This window comes from Caretta caretta, chromosome 3, assembly GCF_965140235.1.
Source record: "Caretta caretta isolate rCarCar2 chromosome 3, rCarCar1.hap1, whole genome shotgun sequence".
NCBI classification, from domain to species: domain Eukaryota; kingdom Metazoa; phylum Chordata; order Testudines; family Cheloniidae; genus Caretta; species Caretta caretta.
Window position 1 is genome coordinate 190,820,258 of NC_134208.1, and position 23,172 is coordinate 190,843,429.

The window sequence follows — 23,172 nt, forward strand, 5'->3', positions numbered from 1 at the left end:
ATCAAACATTTGGTTTTATCTACAGCATGATTTTATTCTATGCTCCTCCAGCCACTGAAGATATTTGTAAATCTTTTGTACAAAAAATGTTTTTAAACATTTTAAAATCATATCCGCTCTAACATTTTGTATACCAGCTTTCAACCCAACATTATTTCAAACAAATCGGAGTTTAAAACCTCTTAAAATTTGGGTTTATAATATAAATGCTGACAGACTCTTAATCATAGCACCACTGCCAGCTACTGTCATAATGAAATAGCTGAGTTTTCATAACTATAGAAGCACAATAGTTAAGGTCTGTCAGTGTTTCTGTTATAACCCCCAACTTTAAGAGGTTATATCTTGGCAGTTTAAATTGTAGTGAGCTGAAACTTGGGATACAAACTGTCAGACCATATGTGAAATCGTTTTACAAATAATTTGGCTAACCAGTTTTTTGGTTTACAGAGCATCACAGCATGATTTGTAATGGTTTCAGACACTTTTTTTTCTTTTACCCACATCGAGCCTATGATTTGTTTTCTAACAGAAACTTCATAGGCAGTTAGGACTTTGTTTGGAATGCAACTTTTTGTTATGATGAAAATTTCTACTGGCTTCAGAGTATAGGTATAAGTTAAAACTGTGACACCATCAAAGGGGTTATTGTGAATGGATACATGAATTTATACATTCAGATGTACATACAGAAGGAGGGAACGAATGTGAAAGAGAAATCTTAGTTATATCTATCATAAAGGAGAGACTTCTAAGCATGCTGGATAAAGAATGTAAGTGGCTTGCATAAGAGGAAATGAAATCTCATAAAACTTATCCACTTTGTACATCAATTACATTGTGCTATATTCCAAAGATAGCATCTCTCAGACCAATTTATAACATAGTGCCAAAGAGGGCAGGTGCTCACTGAGCCAACAATCTGAAATATATTTCTGGCACAATACCTACTGTGAGTAGGTCAACTTGATCATTTATACATATGACAAGGATAGTGAGGACCAGGGATATATCCCAGACAGCACTGGTCACTTTGTTTATCTATGTTAACAATTTCCTAGAATCTTTTGATCTTCTTGTATTTCCTGAACATATGGAAGTAAGTCCCAGATATACCTTGGCATTAGGACAATCATCATGTGCAGAGCCCAATACCTTTTGGGCATTTTGAAACATTTTTGCAATGGTTGAGGTATTTGACTTTGAACACTGAGTATATACATAACTTGTACTGCTTTTTGTTATAAGGAGTTTTACTGTGAATTACTCACAGTAATATTTTTATTTTTCATTTATAAACCTCTGTCTCCTAGGGTGATTTTTATCTCGGTAATTTCAAATCACATCATGCTTAAACTCTACATACAGATGGCTAGTTTTGGTGGAGATTTTTTTTTAAAACCCCTGTGATAAAGCCAGCTGACAATGAAACTACATATGGACAAGGACTGCCAGACCAAGATAAGATTTTTTTGAAAGATGAGCTGCAAAAATTTAACAACAACATCCCGTTCCAGGGCCAGACCATGCAACCCTTCAATTCACGGATCCTCCGTTGGAGATTCCCCAAACAATTACAAAATATGAGCCTAACCCTGCAGTCCTGACTGAGGAACATAGATTTCAGTTGGAGTTTTGCCCCCAGGTCAAGAGTCAGACTGTAGTTCTGGGTTCTACATTTGTAGCATTTAAAATGTATACATAATTCTAAAACTAAATATTATAAAGTCAGTTCCTCCTTTGCTTATCTGCCAAGACGTATGATCAGGATCATGGCCCTCTTGTACATTGTTCTTGACCTGCTCATGTAACTCCACTTGACATCAACTCCACTGCTGATCAAGAATAGTATACAGCCCTATCTTTTTGCCTTGCAAAACTGATGATAACAACTACTAAGAGCTTGGTCCTGAAGTCATTGTGCACTCAGGCCCCAATTCAGCCACGTACCTAAGCACATACCTAACACGGAGAATGGATAATGTATGCAAGTATTTTTCTCCATTAGGTTTCTGACTTTAGCTGTTAAATGGGAGGATTTTCCTAACTAGCACATAGTATAGCTAGCACAATTATTACCAACTACTATAAAGAAATCTTGCCCAATATAACAGCAAAACCAGAGCCATAACAGGTACACAAATTGCACCCAAAGTGGGAACGAACAGTAGGTCAACTTTTCTTTAAATGTGCAGTGGGCCACCAATCTGATGACATTGATAATCCTTAAACTTGGCACACCTTGTAACTTTAAGAACAGACAGTAGCAGTAGTAGAAATCCAACAGTACCTAACATTTGACTCCTACATTTCACACATAGGCATTCTGGTAAAAACTCGACTTTATTTACTGGTTCCAATCACCTGATCTGGGTCGGTGTGACAAAGGTGAGACCTCAGCCACATGGAAGGGGTGAGTAACCACTGACAACAATTGTTGTTACACCTACTGCTCCACATATGCACTTACTCCTGCTACAGCGTAATAGTAAATCCCAAGGTCAGAGATGGCTAGCACAATGGAACAGCATGTGGAACTGTTGACACTGGTCCTGACATCCCCACTCTCCAACTACAACATCCCCCTCCTGCCCTGTTTCAGAGGTTAAAAGGTAGGAGAGCTGAGTCAACACTGAGCAAGACCTGAGCTACCCAGTAAAACATGTGGTGCAATTACTGATCACCGGATTAATTATCTGCTCACCAGAAATTCTGTATGAATTGGCTATTCCTAGCCACAAGGAGTAGCCCTGCATATGACAACACATGCTCAGGTATGTGGGTGGTTGAGACATAACTAGCTCCTGTGGGGAAACAGAGAACCCTGTAGTAGTCAGGAGTAAGAAGAGGAGGAACTGATTTTCAACTATTTTGTTTTAAAATATAAAGTCACCTGTATCCTCTTCTGCACTAAGGACCTGGATCTTAAACAGCTTTTTTCAAACTCTTTTGTAGGGTGACAAAAATCATTCAGTTATCCCAAGCTCCAAATGCAAGTTTCAGCAAACAAAAACCAAAAAGTTCTTCAGCTGCACAGGGCGGGGACAAGATTTGAGGATGCCATCTTGTGTACTGTAGAGTCCAGGTCTGGGACGGGGGGTGGGGCTCCCTGTGTGTCCTGGCACGGCTATGTTTGGGTGGAGGCCAGGGCAAAAGTGTGGGAGGAAAGGATTGCTTCTTCTAATAAACCTTATGGATCTACCCAGTGTGGAGAAAGTCTCCTCGGGCTTGGTACAGCATGACAAGAGTTTTGGCCATGACCCAGAAAAAACACTTAAGCATGTGCTTATCTTAATGCACACAAGCAGTATTTACATACTTAAAATTAAGCATGTGTTGGATTGGGGCCTTAGCTCGATGTTAATATGCCTTATTCACCTGATTTTTAAAGCTTAGTGTTTCCGTGATTTAAAATAACATTGTGTTGAAATGTAGAACACAAATGGCCAGCCTATACATGATTTTTTAAAGTGTTAATCTTTAAGGCCACAGTTAGTTTATAGAGTGGTAGAAGAGAAACACACACATTTCTCAGAGTTTAAAATATATTGTGCCAAAATCTAGACCGTAACCAGAGAATTAGTTATAGCTATGAGTTGAGACCTTTCTTCTGAATTAAAAAAAAAGTTTGAAAAAGTAGCTGCAAAGATATTATTCATACTATATAATATTTTTCTGTGCAATACTAATGTCAGCTGCTTTTTATGTACAAAGTTACATATGAAATAATAGAATGCTTGCAATAATAATTTTAATGTGCCTTTCTAGAGGCAGAATAAAATACGGATATGTAGCCTAATGTTGCACAGAACGATGTGGCAGCAAAGTATAATATGATTGATGGTGAATAATGTGATAAGAGCATCTTTCCCTGATCAGTTTGGACAGTTATGTCACCATTTCTTATTGATAGTACATATAATTTTTACTATATAGACAAATTCTGACTGCAGTGAAAAGGATGCCTCAGCCATTAGTCTGAATAAGATTGTATTTGAATCAAATAATACAAAAGTTTACTGCATAATATTACACAGAAAGCTGATGTACAGTGAGAATAATGTGGTTAACAGTGTTACTTATATGCTAACTATTGTTCTGTGAGTAATTGTATCCTAGCATTTAAGAAAGCAATGTCAATTAAATACAAAAACTGCACTAAATATAATTTTAAAGTTTAGATTTCATCATACTAAAACAAGTACATTCACAGTTAAGGCTGTCACTCTAGCTTTACCTGGCAGCATTGTATGTAGGTATTGCGGCTTATATATCAGCACGTATATACCATGGTGAGGGGTGTTATAGAAAAACCTAAGAGAAATATGGAATATATACCATTTCTCACCATCAGTCTTTAGACATAACTCCTCACTGAAATCAGGGAGGAGTTCACTCTTAAAATGAATGGCACGTACGGCCCAGTAAAATCAGCCATCCAGTACTCTAAAGCCCCTAGAAAAAGACAATAAAAACTGCACCTTAGCACAAGCAGGGGTGGGGAGTTAAAGACCTAATGGCCATGTAATTAATCTATCATCCAGAACTAAAGATGTTTGAACTTATGCAGCAATGGATGTTCTTTCTACAAAGAAGGCCAAAAGTGTCTGAGAAACAAGGTGTATCTGAGTCAGCCTTAGTACTCAGAGCCAATAAAAATGAAACTATTCTCTATTGAGACCTAATTAGCTTTTATATTCAAAGTTGTACTGCATATTTTTACCGTTGCTTATGAGTGGGACTAAAAAAATATATGTACCGTAGCACTATACTTTTTAAGTGTCTGTTGAATGCGTTTTCCATTCTCCAAGGATTGCCTTCTTCCTTAGATGCATACATTCAGCAAATATGGCGAGGCTAATTATTTTCCCCTCAAATGACAAGTGCTTTTCTACAACAATTTTCATAACATCATGGACCGTGGGTCTTCAGCCTTGTAACTTTCAAAATACTCCCTTCGAATCCTAAAATGAAAAAACGTTTGGTAAATAAATTTCATGCCATGGACTTTACAAGGAATAGACTTGTATCAGAGCCACTGTTCATGTATAATACTGTTTCGTTTTTTTAAAGGAGGATATATATTTTTCGGTTACCTTTCCTGACTGTAAAGCAATCACAGAAAACTACAGGAGGTACCATAAATATGCAAATTACTGAGAGATAACTGGTTTCAGTGGTTCCGCCTTCAAGTAGTAGGAAACATGAGCGTGCTGGAGCTCTTCATTCCAAGTAATTTGTATGTTTGTGGTGCCCCCTGCTGCACTCACAAGTTGTCCAGGAAAAGGAGAGCAAAATCTTAAAGCATTCAAACATGGGTAAATATATAGATTTTACAGCAGTGTCCACTGGCATTGCTATAGTTAAAGGTCTGCCTGCATTTCCATTATCAGCTCTCTTTTTCAGAGGTTCAGAATTCAGCTATAAATATTTGCTCTGGGCAAAACCTTAACAAGATTTTAGCAGGGGAAGGATTGATTTATTTATCCTTTTTTTTAAATTTTACTAATTTTCTTACAAATATCTGGATTTACTGTCTCCCTCTCTCTCTCTCTCTTATTTGTTCATATATATTATATTATTTTCTTACAAAGTGTAGTATTTCACCTTATACACCAGGTACTCAAAAACTTCTGACAGTTTGATATCACCTTTTTCTAATTACAAATCTATCTGATATCTCCCTATCCTGATGTACTCATCTTAAAGGTTCTCATAGATGTAGATTAGTACAAGGAATGTAACGTTTTTTTTCTGTGTTATGTACCTACTCATAAAATCTGACTATATTTGCATATGGCTCTATAATCACATTGCCATGAAAACAAAATATAAAACCCTATCTTTTTTAATTCAGATTTTGACTGGTTCACTTTAGTCATTTGCTCCTGTACTGAAGAGAAATTTAAATCAAGTATATAATTCATTTTTAAAAATTTACAAACATACATTTAGAAGTTAAAACATGGAAGAGAAAAAATCTTATGACTTTCAGATGATTCCCTCCCTCCTCCCCCCCGTTATTACCTTAAAAATGGCTTTGTTTGTTAAAGTGAATTTTTGCAGGTCATGAGTCCAGAAGGTGGACTAAGTATTCTAGTATTTTTTAAAACATATCTAAATGATGTAACTAAGTTATAAGTGTTAGGAATTGGCTACAGTAGATGGGCACTAACTTTATTACAAATATCTATCTTAACATTGTGGTGATTCCATATCATGGAATAACATGATACAATTAAAGACCCATGACAGTCTATTAAATACACCATATGCATTTTAAAAATTGCCTGGAAATGTGTTCGCATGACAGAGTCTAATGGTTCAGGAGGAGCTCTTACTCTTTTTCAAATAATAAAAATTGTTATAGACCAGTCTATCATGTCATTGCTCACCAATTTCTATGAGCATAATTTTATGTTTTTGTTTAAATGCTACAGCAAAGGGAAAAGAGAGAGAATTTAAACCACAAAAACTACATGTAATTCAGATCCTTAAATTTTAATCCACAAAGGGAAGAAAATTGAAAGAGCAGGCTGGTATTCTATACTTAAGGTGGCTCCCATTTTGCTTCAGTATAGCAGAAGCCTCAGACTCATATGTGATGCTATTCAGTAACATATTGCAACAGATAGGCACTAGAGAGTGAGTTAAGAGTGACAACCTGGAATTCCAGCCTTACCTCTGATTTTCCTTGTCTCTGTGGGTTTAAGCCTGATATTCAAGGCTATTTTAGTGTAGCTAGATAGATAGACTTTTCTGGGTGTTGGAGTGGTGGTGACAGCATTATCCATATAGAATGAATTTGAATTATAGATAAAGCTACTAACAGTTATAATTATTACTATGACTTTCCATTACTGAAAACTTCAAATAAGTCTCCTGAACTATATTTGAGGGATTTTTTCTCATGCTAACTCCAGGGTTGATTGCTGGAAAAGGTTGACTGTTAGAGAAAGAAAACCAGTGCACTACACAGCAGTTGGGAATCGAAGGCCCTCTTTACCAGAACCCCGCCATACAAATACTGTCACTCACCTTCCAGACACTCAGTACAACCATTCAATCTATTGAATCAAGAGACTGTTTGATCTTATCTGCATCTGTGAGCTGACTGTCAACCTGCTTAGGCTGCATATTAAATCATCTATAGTAGCTGTATCAAGCTGGGATGATCTGTTAATTCTAAATTTATTAACCCTTGGAGTGCAGTCATCATGTTTAATCTAGTGTAGCCAGCATTTATTTTACAAGACTAAATCCTTCTTTAAGATATGGCTGTGCTGTAGGTTAAAGAATCATTAATGTGCAAGACATAATTATAATTGGAAAGAACTCACTTTGATCTTGAAAAGCCACTGCCATCACTACGATTCCAAACAGACATGGGTATGTTTGCTTCAGTATAAATGTTGTGTTCACCTGATTAAATTTTCTTGTGGAGAGAGTTTTGTCTGAGAAAATTACAGGAGAAAAGAATGGCCCTCAACAACATTTTGGTTGTGCTTGTCCCATCAGGATGATTTAATAATCAAAGGACCACACCAGCATGCGCTGCACAAAATGCTGACTGAAGGCACAGGCACACTGTACCACACACCAACCATCCTTGCTAACGCAAACTTCTGCCACCAAGATCTGAATTCAAAGATTTGCAGTAGCCATTAGGACTCCTCTTCAGTCTATTGCATGACTCACTAGTAGTGTAGTTCTATATATATATAAGCTGCATATGTTAATCTGATTTTTATACACACATGTCTCTCCCTCTCTCTCTCTATCTATTATACTGGCACATTGCTGATGTTATCAACATATTCACGGCTTTTATTTCAAGCACAAACTGCTAGGCATGCTTCCTTTTTTGGCAATCACGTGCCTTATATCTCTCTAATGTAGCCTAATAACAATTTTAGCATTCAGATGAAGCGATTTCATTCTGTGACTGCCTTTTCTATTAGATTTGATTTTGAGAAGCCCCAGTGGGTGCCTCCGAGGCAGAGATCTATCTGTGAGGCTGCAACCGATTCAATAGCAGCCTGAGCTAACCTTGACCTTTCCCTAGACCCTGCTCCATCTGGTGCCAGCCTGTTCCCCCCCCCCCCCAGCCCCTTCTTCTTGCTTCATAGTCAACATTGATCAAGGCAGAATCGAGTGCCTCGTCTCCCTCCAAGGGCTGGGCAGTCTCGGAAAGGACAGCACATTTCAATCTATGGAAATGATCAAGCCTCTTATGCAATCATAAACCCATATAGAGGTTTGTGATTTGATGTTTCATTCAACCCCCCTCCGCCCCCCCAGCAGGAATGGATAAGCTATAAAACAACGGCTTTCCCCAGCACCTGGAAATTATAAAGCCCGCTACTTACACAGATTGAACGCTTCACAATTCGATTTGATTTGATTTTTTTTTCAACTCACTGGATTTTTTTTTAATCCAAGATAAAAAAAAAATGCATGAAGAAGCCTTAGCAAACCAGCTTTCAGATGAGGCTCATTTCCCTTACATCAAACACACACACAAGCATGGAAACCAATCTGAAAACTGCGTAGAGCTCTATTTCTCTGCATACAGTTTAAGACAATTTTGCGTCCCCTTTAGAGTAGTTTAAAAGAAAGAGACAGGCAACTGGGTGTGATTCTTTGAATTGATCTTCCTGTAAAGCCACTTCTCTCTATTCCCCACCCTTCCCTACCAGAGTTCACGGCTATTTTATTTTCTAAATCACATATTACATTGATCGTCCTTTCTCCAGCAGACTTCTCCCCCCCACCCCCTTCTTGTCTTGATCGGGGCTGGGAGCTTTAGAGTCTGGGGGGGAAAGGGAAAGATCACGTGGGCAGCCCATGGACAGCAGCAGCAGCTCAAAGGAAATTGACTGACTGGCCGCTTGGGCGCATTTCAATATATGGAAATGACCAGAGGCTTCTGCAATAAATCAGCACTCAACACTTTGTCATTTCTGTAGTTCTGCTTCATTTTCTTATTTTCTTCTCCACGCAGAAGCTTGACTTCTTGCATTTCACATCTCCCCACCCAAACCTCCCATCTCTGCTTTTGCCTGGATCACCTTTAACTGGAAACATCCTGTCGATTTTTTCCTTTATTCTGAAAATAAAAATAAAAACACAACTCGTGAATGGCTGTTGGGCTGATGTTAGTGGTTGGATTTCTTTGACATTTCCCCTTTCCATCAGGAATTACTCAATTATATTGTCATGTAGCTATAAATCCACAGAGAAAGGGGGGAACCCCTCCCTTCCTACAAATGCTTATTGAAGAGTTTACCCTGCAAACTTGAATCTACAGTCCCCGTTGTTATATTTTGCAGGGGACGTTTCCCCGAACCCACACACATTTTATTGAAGAATTTATCTTGCATTTTTTTTGGGGGGGGGGGCCTGCATTGTGAGCGTCCTTGCAGCTTGGGCTTGCTCTCCAGAAGTCCCTACTGCATTAGTCTGACTACACCTGGTGCAACACAATCAACAGAATAAAAAAGGAGCTACTCTGTGTAACTTCTCTAAAGCAAACAAACCAGCGTCTCCAGCCCTGAGTTTTGTTGTTGTTTTGTTTTGTTTTTGGAAAAGGCGTTTCTTCCCCCTGTATTTCATGTGATTGCAGCTGTTTTAATGTTTCGGCTTGGTTTATGTTTCTTCCTCCTTTTTGCTCCTGGCTTTGTGCACAGTAGGCATGCAGAGGGTCAGTGGTCATCACTCTATAAAGCTCAGAATCTAATTAATTGTATTAAAGAGGAGAATCTGTTTATGCAATATGACAGCTTGTGTAACTAACCCTTTCTGTGACGCTGGGAAATATACATGTGAGCCAAATTCAGCCCTGGTGGAAGCAGGTGCACTCATTTACCCCAGGGCAAAATTTGGCCCGTCATCTCCAACTGTAGCTCACTCCCTCTAAAAAACACACCTCTCTTTTGATCCTCGCAGCATCTTGTTTTTGTAACCAGGATAAACTGGGTGTGGTTCTTTTCCCTCTCTGTTTGTTCTGTGCACACTTTTGAGTCTACCAGACAAATCAAAGAAACCTTCCTTAATGACAACTGGGATTTTAATTACAAAACAATTAGACTTCATATGAAACCAGGTCAAAAGGGCTCCCTGAATTTCCCTTTCACTTGAACAGTGGGTACTGTTATGTTATATACGTTGGCATACATACATGTATGTATAAGGTATATATTTTTCCTTACCATTCTCCTACCTGAAAATTACATTATTAAATCTAATACAACTTCCTCAAGATCAAGGAAAAATTTGTAACAGAAGTAATAATGTTAAGCTATCTTTGTTTGTTTGCCAGTCATTTTTGCATTGTGAACTACATTTTTAATAATATCCATAATGGATTTTATGGTTTAGATACATTGTGTATCCATGTGTTAATATCCCCATGTCCCTTAATTACCCGGACAATGTTTATTTCATTTATATTAATAACTTTATGTTTCTTCCTAAGAATTTCAATATAATCATGTTCATCTCATACCATTAGTTTTTATATTTTTCCATATTAGAGAGATATAATCTCATACACATATATACCACATACATCAGGAGCAGTTATATAATAATTGCTCACCCACACTTTTGGGTGTGTAAGCAATGGAGAAATGAAATGGACAAACAGATGACAGTACATAGGTCTATGACAGACATACTATTTAATGAAAAAAAGTGTCTGAAAATATGTTTCTTTTTGTTTTGAGGAATTTGTTTTGATTTAGGTCTATAGATAGTAAAAAAAAAGGCAGAAACTGTGAATTACACTGAATGTAATTTTTTATCACTTTAGTATTACACTTTCTCTCTGCGATGTTACAAAGATTTAGAACATTTTCAAAACTTTCAGATCTAAGCTGTCTTATGAAGTCTAAGGTTTGTTTGGAAGACCTGCCAGCACACGCCAGCTAAAAATGAGTGTCAATTAATAGTAATAAAAAAACCCTTCCTTATTTCTACACTCATGTAATTTAACAGGTTTTGAGAAAACCACTGAAGCAGTGGTGAGAATTTTCCAATATATGCAGTACTAACAGTTTTCATTGTAAAGCACCAAAGCTTCCCAAAATAGAACTGTTGAATATTTCTTTACTTCCCTCTATGCCAACCTATGCTTATTATTATACACTTAAATAAAGAATATTCATCTCTTACAAAAACACATTTTTTCTGCCAAGTAAGCAGCCAGCTGAAACAGAGTCTTAAATCTAGACCGTTACAGTTGCTATGCTATGTGGTTTGTGTTCTCCAGAATTAGAAATATTTTTAAATAAGAAATTGATGAGAATTTTTAACAAAACATTTTCAACTCCTTCAGACAAATAATTAAACTATGCTTGTCCTCAGACTACAGCAGCATTTGTAAACTCTTGTTTTTCTGCTCTACTTGAGAAATCGTGTAGCCTCTGCAGAAATTCCTGAGTGTGGTTTATTTTTTAAAAAAGCATATTGTACTGATTAATAATATGTGAAGTAGCTAAAAAAACCAATTTGAGATATGAATTGCCATCTGTTCAAATGGGGGGAAAACAGAAAGTAACTGAATATATTTTCTCACCGTTTTTTAATAGTAGCATGAACAACATTCCAGAATATTATAAACTTTTCGCTCTATTATATACATTTGTATAGTTCATCTAGTCTTTGGTCAGTGCTTTGTTTACATTCTTAAATATATAATTATTTTTCTTTAATTATCTACATATGTCGTCTTATAAAACTCCATTCCATTAAATAGTGTTCCCTTTTTAATTTCAGGGATTAAAGATCAGATCCTGCTTCCCAGTTGAAATTCAATTCACCTCTGTATGGAGAGCTAAATCCACCAACTATGCACCACTTAAGACCTCAAAATAAGGTTAAAGTGGGACTGAAGTGGGACCTTGTGATAGCTCACTGCGCAGGAGTGACTAATACTAATACCTAGCTCTGACACAGTACTTACTAGTAGATATCTAAATACTTTACGAAACAGATCAGTATCATTATCCCCATTTTTACAGATGGGTAAACAGAGGCACAGAGCAGGGGAGTGACTAGCCCAAAGTCACCAGCAGGCCAGTAACGGAACCAGAAACAGAATCCAGGACTCCTGAGTCCCAGTCCAATGCTCTATCCACTAGACCACACTGCCTGAATGAATGTCACATGTCTGTTCCCTACCTTTAAACTCCCAATGACCTCAATGAGAGTTTGGGGTGGGTACACAAAGAAATCTAGGACCCAAGACTAGAAGTCCTGTGGCTACAGTAGTAGAAATGCTTCCCGGTGCTTCATTTTCTGCAATGGCCTATATTGTAAGATGTATCTTGCCAGAGACATATGAGAGTAATCTGCAGTAGACCATTTGGGGAATATCATTCATCCAGGCAATTGCCCCTCCCACTTACATGGGTTTGCCCCACTAGTGCTAGGCATAAAGAAGCAAAATAAATACGTTTTCTTTCTATTTAGCTGTACTTTCCTTCTGTTGTTCCCCAGTCCCACCTACCTAATAGCCCCAGAGCTTTTGAACTCATTTATTTTCTGTTTCCTGCCCACCCGCTGCTCTGCTAATGTGTCCCAAACACTTTGCTCCTGCCAGTTACAGAAACCAAAGCACTCAGGACCTTCTGGAGTGTCACAGGGCCATTGCTGTAGACAAGGAAAATAAACAGGCTCTGGAGCACTGAGGACACAAATCCAGGACTTGATGAGAAGCAATTCAATTTGTAGGGACCAGGAGCACAGGGACAATACAAAAGCAAGAGGGGGTTAGAAGCACTTACAAGGGGGTGAGTGTGACTCATGATGGTTCATTCTCACAACCTGATCACACCTGGGGTATTTTCTCCTTCTGATTCTCATGTGTTTAATGGTGTTACTGGAGAGTGCCACCATGCCTCATGGGGGAATGGGGGGGAAGAGAGAGTCTGCATGCTATAGTTTATACTCTCTTTAGTTGTGCTCATCTCCCTGATGTTGCCCTCCTGATGCTTCCACTCTTTAACATTTACTTTCTAATTGCACCATTTAAAAATTTAAAAGGGGGGAATGGTTTCCTTTTGGGAGCCAATGCTCTTGGTACATTGTAGCTGGGTGGGGAACATTTAAACTTAAATGAGACATAAGTGAAGAAGGGATCTAAACTGGCACAATTTACAAATGCAAATGTCATAAAAATGGGCTCCTTCCTGCCCTCCAATTTTTATTTCAAAATGTCCCTAGCAGGACTGCGAGGTAACAACAAATACCTCGAGATTTATCTGCAGCATATTGGAACTCATTGCGATGGCTGTATCACAGCACACACCTACGCATTCTACACTTCACATCCATATCACACCATAGTATTAAGATTCAAATCACCTGTCCTCCATAGCTAATAAAAATGAAATACATTAGTGGAATTTTGAATACTGCAGCTATGACAGGGTATGTCATGTCTTACATACGAAAAAATGATAGGATTGAATGATCAAAAAGTAGCTGCACATTTTCGTGGTAAAAGATTGTTCTGTTTCAAGGGGAATAATGCACACCTTGGGATGAGGTAAACCCGAACTCTTAAGCTAGTTCTTAAGGCCCCTAAGAGTGCACTATGAAGCAAACCTTCCTGAAAGAACTTACTGCTATTCTGAGAAACATTTTTATGAGGCTGTGGTGCGGTGGTCACCCCGCCATGCCTCAAAGGGCTTAAAACAGCCCTAAGAGAGGGCTGTAGCCGGAGGAAAGCTAGGCTGATTGGAGGAAATAGCCACAGGTGGGGCCATGCCCCAATCAGGCCACATCTGGTCCTATAAGAGGGCTGTTAGCCAGGAGCTGAGAGAGACACTCTCTCTAGCTATGTGGTGAGAGGAGGATTTAGCTGCCCGGGAAGCTGAGGTGGGTACCTAGGGCAGAGCAGAACTAGGGAAGGGTAGGGGGAGCTCTAGCCCAGCACAGCCCCAGGCTGTGGTAAAGGCCCATGAAAGGGTATTAGGGCTGCAGAGGAGCAGCCCAGACCTAGACAGAGGCAGCTGGTCTGCCCCCCTGTCCCCTTGCTGATGAGTGGTACAGACTGCAGTCTGCCCCAGGGAGTGGGGGAGGGGCTAGATGATGACTGACAGTAGCCACTGAGGCAAGGGAGGGTTGGGTGTTCCTCTGAGAGGGAAAACCCAGACTAAGGGGGTACTGCCGGGGCAGAACCCTAATCTAGAAGGGCTATGGGGCCTGTGGCAGGCAAGACACCAACTGGCAGAGGGTGCTCCTGGCTGAAAAGAGCTAATTCCCTGGACAACCAGTAGGAGGTGCTGCAGCAGTGAGTTGTCACAGAGGCTTAAAGTTTTTTTACTTTTTGAGATTTGCAATGTGAAGGCAAAACATGAGCTCTAGGACATAGCATTGTATTTTGAATAGTCTTTTCCTAATTCAGAAATTGTCACAATACAACAGCTAGGAGGTGTTGCAAGTCCTTTGGAGGATAGGATTAAAATTCAAAATGATCTGGAGAAATGGTCTGAAGTAAATAAGATGAAATTTAATAAGGACAAATACAAAGTCCTCCATTTTTGGAAGGAACAATCAGTTGCACACATGGGAAATGACTACCTAGGAAGGAATACTGTGGAGAGGGATCTGGGGGTCATAATGGACCGTAAGCTAAATATGAGTCAACAGTGTAACACTGTTGCCAAAAAAAAGGCAAACATAATTCTGGGATGTATTAGCAGGAGTGTTGTAAGCAAGACACAAGAAGTAATTCTTCCACTCTGATTAGGCCTCAGCTGGAGTATTGTGTCCAGTTCTGGGTGCCACATTTCAAGAAGGATGTGGACCAATTGGAGAGAGACCGGAGAAGAGCAACAAAAATGATTAAAGGTCTAGAAAATATGACCTATGAGGGAAGACTGAAAAAATTGGGTTTGTTTCTTCTGGAAAAGAGAAGACTGAGAGGGAACATACTTTTTCAAGTATGTAAAAGGTTGTTACAAGGAAGAAGAAAAAATATTTTTTCTTAACCTGTAAGGATAGGACAAGAAGCAATGGACTTAAATTGCAGCAGGGGAGGTTTAGGTTGGACATTAGGAAAAATTTCCTAACTGTCAGGGTGGTTAAGCACTGGAATAAATTGCCTGGGGAGGTTGCAGAATCTCAATCATTGGAGACTTTTAAGAGCAGGTTAGACAAACACCTGTCAGGAATAGTCTAGATAATTAGTCCTGCCATGAGTGCAGGGAACTGGATTAGATGACCTCTCAAGGTCCCTTCCAGTCCTATGATTATCATACCAGTTTACTAGTATTATTGCAATAAGAGTTTCAGTATTTCCATTCTAAAGCCTGTAACTTAAGTAACACTAGGCTGTTAAGAGGGTAGTTGTAGGTTTTTGTGTGTCTTTTTTTTTTTTTTTGTAGTGGGCTGGGGGGAAGGTGATCACTGTCCTTTTTAGAATTATAGGAATGTGAAACCAAATGCTTTTTTCTTTATGCTCTTATAAATGGCGTTCTTCCCCCCACAACAAACTGAATTTTTTCAGGCAATTGGTTCGCAATGCAAACTAATTTCTGTGTGTGTGATTAAAACAGCTGATTGAAGTCATGCAGGGCTGCTGCATATACGCAAAAATTCCATGCACAATGTATCCTGTCATGACTAAAGCCATGCAGGTGCACATCCCCTCCCAGCTGGTTCTCAAACTGTGGTCTATGAACAACTAGTGGACCATGGAACACTTCTGGGTAGTCTGTGCAGCTGCTTCTGTCACAGTGACAAAGCATTCATCAGCCTTGGAGCAATGATACTTCTGGGTGGCTGTGACTGAGGCTAAGACATGTAGACTTCCAGAGAAGAAATTCTGAACCAAGCAGTTGAACACATCACATTAAAGTGAAGGTGGTTTCCAGCATGTACTCACTATTATTTTTTTTCATATAAGCAAGTACTATTGCAACAGAGAAGGCACTGGGCTGGAAGATGTGGTCCATAGCATGAATAAGTGTGAGTGCATGCCCAAGCATGGTAGCTGGTGTTACAAGATGGGCAGGGAAGCATACAGGACGGCTATTATGGTGTGCATACATGACTACAGTATTGACATGATGATGGAGCATAACATCTCCTTATACATGCATTCTGAACAGTCCTTCTGTCCTGACAGGAGAGATTGTGATGGTTCAGAGGTGTCCACTAAAGATGCCAATGCTTGCATTAGCAATAGACCACAATTGCTCCAAAAAGAGCTGGTACCATTTTAAAGGAAAACCTGTGATTTAAAAGGTCACTAAGGGTATGATCCAAGTACACCGAAGAGAACATGAGTCTTTCCATTGACTTCAGTGGGCTTTGGATCGAGCCAAAAAAGGACTAGTTATGGGGACTATTAATGGGGTATATAGCCTTTGACCTCTGTCAGCAGGTCAAATTAAAGGTGAGACCAAACAAAAGCCTGGGATTTGAAAAACCCCAAAATTTGGGAAGTTCAGATCTGAACTTAAGAGCAGGCCCCATCCCTGTTAGCCTAACCCAAACCCCAAATCTGAATACATGCAAATCTTAAAGAAATTCAGTTTGTACCTGAAATTTCTTTGCCCAAATAGCAACTAAATGGCATCTGAAATGATGACTATTGGGTGTTCTATGCAACATGGCCTGGGGATGTCAGTCCAATCCACAGCAGAGAGGAGCCGACATCACCAAACCCACTCTCCCAGCTGGTAGCCTTGATGGCAATCTCAGGGAGGAGGCAACTCTCACCTCACAGCTGATCCCTCCAAGACAGGTTGGAGGCACTGTGGGGTGGACATATGAGATTTGCTGCTGCCTTTGCTGCAGCTGTAGTATGGATAAAGAGAGGACATTATTCTCCAGGAATGTTCATCTGGCACCATTTACAAAAACTCACACATTATAGAAGGAAGAGTCTCTGTAGTATGTGCTTTAAAAATTCTGTAACTACAACAGATAATTGCTCTAAACAGTATGTGCCATGCAGGGAAACTGAGTTCATGACCCAGCTTCCTTAGCCACCAGAAGCCAGGACTCCCACAGAGAAAACCTGTTTAGTTCACAGGGGTAAGAACTCCTTGTGATTCCTTCTGACTCTTTTAGAGGAAGAAACAAAGACTTCCAGAGGAAAAATTGTCCTGGTACCCTTTTAATGGAAAGACAAGCTGGCCTCATGCAGAGCCTTTTAGAAGGTAAATGGGAGCAGGAAGGATCTTGAAGGACAAAGCAACAAGTAGTTTTACCTGAAAATTGAAGTTTTGCAATAGATAGGCCTAAAGTTTGAAAGTGCACTCCCACTATCCCAAGAGCATGCCCATGGATCAGGGCACACACATAATCCTAGGTGTATGTGCATCAGGTATTTTGAGAAAAACATTATGCTTATGCAAGAGTGGTGTGGGCACATTCACTTTTTTACAATGTGGGTTGCAGTAAGATTACGTGCAAGACCGAGTGAGTGAGGAATGTGTGATATCAAACTTCTCAATGATTTTAAAATGCCTGGAGAGTATTTTGTTAAACTTTAAAAAATGTGCCATTGAAACAGCACCAACAGCCAAATACTAGCTCAGATTTGTGAGCACACATCACACACGTGCAATCAGTTATTGCCTAAGATAAATGAGAAGTCTAGATCATTTGAGATCAGAATTGGGCCCTCTGGAGTCTGGCTTAAACAGACAAAAGCCAGAAAAAAATTAAATGTGAAACTCCTTAAATTTTTCCACTCTGTTCCCATACTGTTGCTTGTGTGGCTCTCTACTTTGAGCCTTAACTAGTCAGGAGACAAAGTGGGTGAGTTTCAGAGTAACAGCCGTGTTAGTCTGTATTTGCAAAAAGAAAAGGAGTACTTGTGGTTAGTCTCTAAGGTGCCACAAGTACTCCTTTTCTTTTTGCGAAAGTGGGTGAGGTAATCTTTTATTGGACCAACTTCTGTTGGTGAGAGAGACAAGCTTTCGATCTTACACAGACCATGTTTACACTGGCGACCTTACGGCGGCACTGCTCCATCTTTGTAAGATCGCTTGTTTAGTCACTCTGTGCCGACGGGAGAGAGCTCTCCCATCGACCTAATAAAACCACCTCAACGAGCGGCGATAGCACCGCTTATGCCAGCGAAACTTGTCGCTCAGGGAATGGTGTTTTTTCACACTACTGACCAATATAAGTTTTGCCAACATGAGTAGTATGTAGCTATGGCCACAGAGCTCTTTTTCAGGTCTGGAAAACAGCATAACAGCATGATAGCTAAATACAGGGTGGAACAGATTAACATAAGTAGTTAACACATTTCAAGGGACCTCCATTCACAGGGGAGAAATGAGGGGGCAGGGGAGAGGTGGGAGGGGCGGTTAGTGGGTTACAGATTGTATAAACCATAAATCCAGAGTCTCTATTCAGTCCATGATTTAGTGTCTAGCAATGTTTTATGAATTTAAGCTCTCAGGCTTGTCTTTTGAAAATATTGTGCAGGTTTCCTATGAGGATGGACAGGTCAGATATAGAGTGATCGCTCTGTGAAAAGTGTTCACCCACAAGTGGTAGGGTGTTTTTGTCTTATCATTTTCCTGTGAGTTCATTTGAGTGTGGTAGTGTCAAGCCTACATAGGATGAGTTATAATATATAGACTTACAGTCTAAACTCAGAATTTCCTGGCTTGGATTTCATTGGTTTAAAACAACCCCCTGTCCAACATAGACACACCACACAACACCCCTCCCCTTTTTAAAAAATATACTTTTGTGTGTGATGTAACATTATTACTGAATAGTCATATTTTTAAATACTGCCTCTAAGGTATATTTACAGTACCTCATGGGAGAAAGCATTGGTTTCTTCTCTAGCAACATACCTTCAATTATTTACACCATTTTATACGTTTCATAATTTGCATCTGAAACTAAGGATCAGTTAATTCACACAATGTGTCTAGTTCAAATCACATGAACACAAACAGGGGTTCCTTTCTTTCTGAAATTCAAGTGTATCTTCCACTGAATGTATAGGCATGTCTCTCCATGAAAGCAAATGTCATTCACTGAGTCATCTTAGCAATAAATTTTTTTTTTTCTTGAGGAGTTCTAAGCATTCACTGGTTGCATTTCTTAAGTTGTTGCATTCAGCTTCATAAACCACATTCCTACTTAAACCGAAAGGAAGATTCAGAAATGTTTCACATGTGGCAAAAGGAGTAAGAGAATGACTGCCAGACACCACCTCACATATTTATTTTGTCTTTTCAATTATTTTGAAAGAATCCTCTACTTATCAAGAGTTGTTTGTTTGTTTTTTTTAAAAGACCTGGACCATCAAATAAAGAAGTCTATAAACCTCACTTTTGTCATTTTTCCTCTCATTTTGGAGAAAGTGGGTGCTTTAGATGTTTTTCCTTCACTTAACTAAATGCTACATGTTCTCTGGGTGGGGAGAAAAAACCCTTCATTTCAAAGGTCATAGAATAAATTCTACGTTCAACTTTATAATGGTGAGTTCACAAAGCTGAATACTCATCAGCAATTTTAACATAAGAAACCCCTGCTTTTACCAGCGTTTCCAGGCACCAACTTATACAGTGGGGATCTGTAGGTAACAATTACTCCAGAGACAGCCATGACTGTAAGTAAACACTTAAGAAGGCCTAGACCTGGAGAGTATTTCAATTTGTTTGTAGCCAGTCATGAACACACAATCACCTATTGAAAGTGTCTGGCTTCAAGTGCAGACAGATGGAGAGCACAGAGGTTAGTACAGCCAGGCCTTGGATTGACCTTTGGAGAGGAATTAAATCAGTCTGACCTCGTTGTGAGGCCTAAATTATAACCACAGAACCCCAAATAATACATCTTTAATACACCACTACTCTCTTTTTATCAGCTTTCTTACCTTGGGGGTGTATTGCTCACTAACTACTAATGTTAAATTGGAGCTATTTATGTGTGCAGTTTTGACCTTAGTGGTCATTGCATCATACTTTTCATGAAAAACATATTTGCAAAACAGAGGTTTTTGTTTGCTTGAGCATGAAATCAAATTGGATAGGAAAAAAGCCCCCTTCAACAAAGGGCACAGAATACAATATTTATATCATATATTTATATCAGACCAAGCTTTACAACTAACTAAGGCCACATCACACATGCAGTTTGGGAAACTGAACTGTGTCAGGTTAACTAGATTTTTGAAGGCTTAGAAACAGAAACGTCGTCTTAAGACTTTTATGTTTATTTCAGTGTTCTGGGAGATTTTTTTTAATACAGATAAGAGGAGGATGCACATGACACAAGTAACTAAGGCTTGTTTACAATAATATTTCCATTTTAAAATCCAACTCTCATCTGGTGTAAATCAGCATTGCTCCACTGTACACCAGTTTTCACCATCATCTGACTCCCATCTTTGAAAGGTTTATTAATAAACCCTAAGCATGCCCCAGGAGGAAACTTGGAATGCAAATCTTAGTCCAGGAGTGTATCTTTTACGACAAATTTTCAAACACATTTATTCTGGCTATCTTTAAGGCCAAATTTTTAATGTAAAATAACTTCAGGAAATTTGAGTTACTCTTTGGCTTTCATGAATCAAAATCAGGGGTTTGTTTGTTTTAACTATGAGGAGGGGAAGGATGGTTCAGTGCTAGCCTTGGACTCTGGAGACCTAAAGTAAATTCCCTGCTCTGCCACAAACTTCCTGTGTAACACTGGGCAAGTCCCTTCGTCTCTCTGTGCTAGTGTTCCCTGTCTAATTGTCCCTTCCCACCTCACAAGGGTGTTGTGAGGATAAACCCATTAAAAATTCTGAGGTGCTCTGATACTACAATAATGGGAGTCATACAATACATTTTAAGTTTTATTTGTTTCTCAGGTGCCAGATTGACATATATATATAGCTGCATAGCTTGATGTCCTCTGTTTATTCTCAAAACAGGTGTAACATGGGCAGCAGCAACACAAGCTTCCCTACTCTGTCCCACCACCATGCCTCCATTTTGTCCCAAAGGGCCCACTTGGGAGCTAAAAAGGGTCCACCAGGGCATGGGTGGCGGATGAACCCCTGCTTTGGAAAGGCTAGTCCACGGAGACACCCCCCACCCCCGCTGCATGCCAGAGCCCCAAACCCTCCCAGTAACAGGAGGAGTCCTGAGCGGGGGGGCCCCCAACGACTGGAGAAGCCCCGCAGCCTACCCACCCAAGCCACAGTGGGCCGGCCCCCTCAAGCACCAGTCCAGTCCCAGCCACACCGAACTAATCCACTGCCCTCCCTCCCGAGCCGCCGGGCTGACCCTCCTCTCCCCTCCCCACCTTCCCAGCTGGCTACGCTGGGCCAAGCCGCCAGTCCGAGCTACTGGCCAGGCCAAGCACCAGGCTGAGCTGCCCCCTGGATGGGACGGAACAGGCCCTGGCCCTGGCCCCATGAGTGGCACTGAGCCACCGGCCCCCCTGAGTCAGCCACGCCTGGCCAGCCTCTTCCCCGCACACCCCCCCCCACCCCTTTCCCCATGCCCAGGAAGCCCAAGCACATGGAGCTGCCTCACTCCCCAGCCAGATCCTCCCACCCACTGCTGGCTCCCCGTGTTCCCTCCTCACTCTCCCACCCCCAAGGAGGAGGGACAGGGCAAGCAGCGGCAGGCAGGCACCATGGGCTTGGTGGGGGCCAAGGGGAAGGGGCAGGGCCACCATGGCCCAGGTGTCCAGTGGTGGGTCAGCAGCAGCTGCGCCCGGGAAGGCTTAGCCTTCCCTGGCCTATTATACCCACCACCCAGGGTCCAGGAGGTCACTCACTGTTGGGGGCTCTGCTGACACCATCAATAGGAGTGCCAATCAGTTCCATTTGTGATGGGGAAATCTGTCCTCTAGGAACAGGACCGAGACCACCAAACACATTTCACATCAGCCACTGCACAACTATCAGAAAGTAATGACTTTTGGTCACTATCACTTGGGCCATATAAAAATGGTGAAATTCATTTCCATCGTAAGACTACTCCATGATGGGATGATTGCCACCATTCTGTGCAATGGCTCAGAGATCAAACCAATCATCATTTGCACTGGTGTCAAGTGGGGCTGTGTCATTGTTCCAACACTCTTCTCCATTTACTTTGCTGTGGTCCTGATTCTCATCTGTGACCGTCTTCCTGATGGAATCGGGATTGAGTATCGTATGGATGGTCAATTCCTCAATCTCCAACATCTCCAAACAAAATCTAAGATCATGGCATCACTGACCTTCAATATGCAGATGACTGTCATTCTCGCACACACAGAGGCTGACCTGCAAAGTACCCTAAATCTTTTTGCAGATGGCTATCACAGCATGGGTCTCGCTCGCTCAACATCAGGAAAACCAAGGTACTCTACCAGCCCTCATCTTCAAAAAATATTCTTTGCACTCCACAAATCACCATCAGTGGAGAACCCCTGGAAAACGTGGACCATTTTCCATACCTTGTCAGCCACCTCTCCCAAACAGCCAGCACTGACACAGAAATTGAATACAGGATCCGCTCTGCCAGCACATCCTTTGGAAGACTCCTCAAACAAGTCTTCAATTATAGGGATCTGCAAACAGGCATCAAGATCTTGGTTTACAAGGCAGTTGTCATCCCCACCCTTCTCTGTGGGTGTGAGACCTGGGTAACCTACCGACGACATCTCAAGCGGCTGGAGTGGTTCCAGCAGTGCTGCCTCAGGAGGATTCTCAGGATCCGCTGGGAAGACTGACGCCCTAACACCAGCGCTCTCTCTGCAGCCAGCATCAGCAGTATAGAAGCACAGGTCATGAGACACCAGCTCCGCTGGGCTGGCCAGCATGTACGTATGCCTGACACTCACCTCCCAAAGCAAGTACTCCTCTCTCAGTTAAGTCAGGGAAGAAGGGCTCGTGTAGGGCAGTGGGAGCGTTTCAAAGACATATTGAATGTACACCTTCAAAAGGAAGGCATCAGCCCAACACACTGAGAGGATTCAGTGCACCACACCATACACCACACCACAGCTCACTTTGAGGAGAACAGACGCGCTCATGAAAAAGAGAAGTGACAAAGGAGGAAAGAAAGGGCACAACAGTCCAGCCAACAACTATGTCTGCTCCAAGATTACACGTCACTTCTGTGGGAAAATCTGCAGGGCACGAATTGGGCTCATCAGCCACTTAAAAGACCACCAATGAGCCCCCTTCATCCTCGC

At 40.7% G+C, this 23,172-nt stretch overlaps 1 long non-coding RNA gene across 1 annotated transcript; it reads right to left on the minus strand.

Annotated features, from left to right (window-relative positions):
* Positions 1–4,006: 4,006 nt before the first annotated feature.
* Positions 4,007–8,575, minus strand: LOC142071460 (uncharacterized). The gene is made up of 3 exons (XR_012667492.1): positions 8,370–8,575; positions 7,341–7,454; positions 4,007–4,964 (listed from the first exon to the last, which is right to left on the minus strand). It is a non-coding gene; the product is annotated as an uncharacterized LOC142071460 (long non-coding RNA).
* Between the last annotated feature and the right edge of the window lie 14,597 nt (positions 8,576–23,172).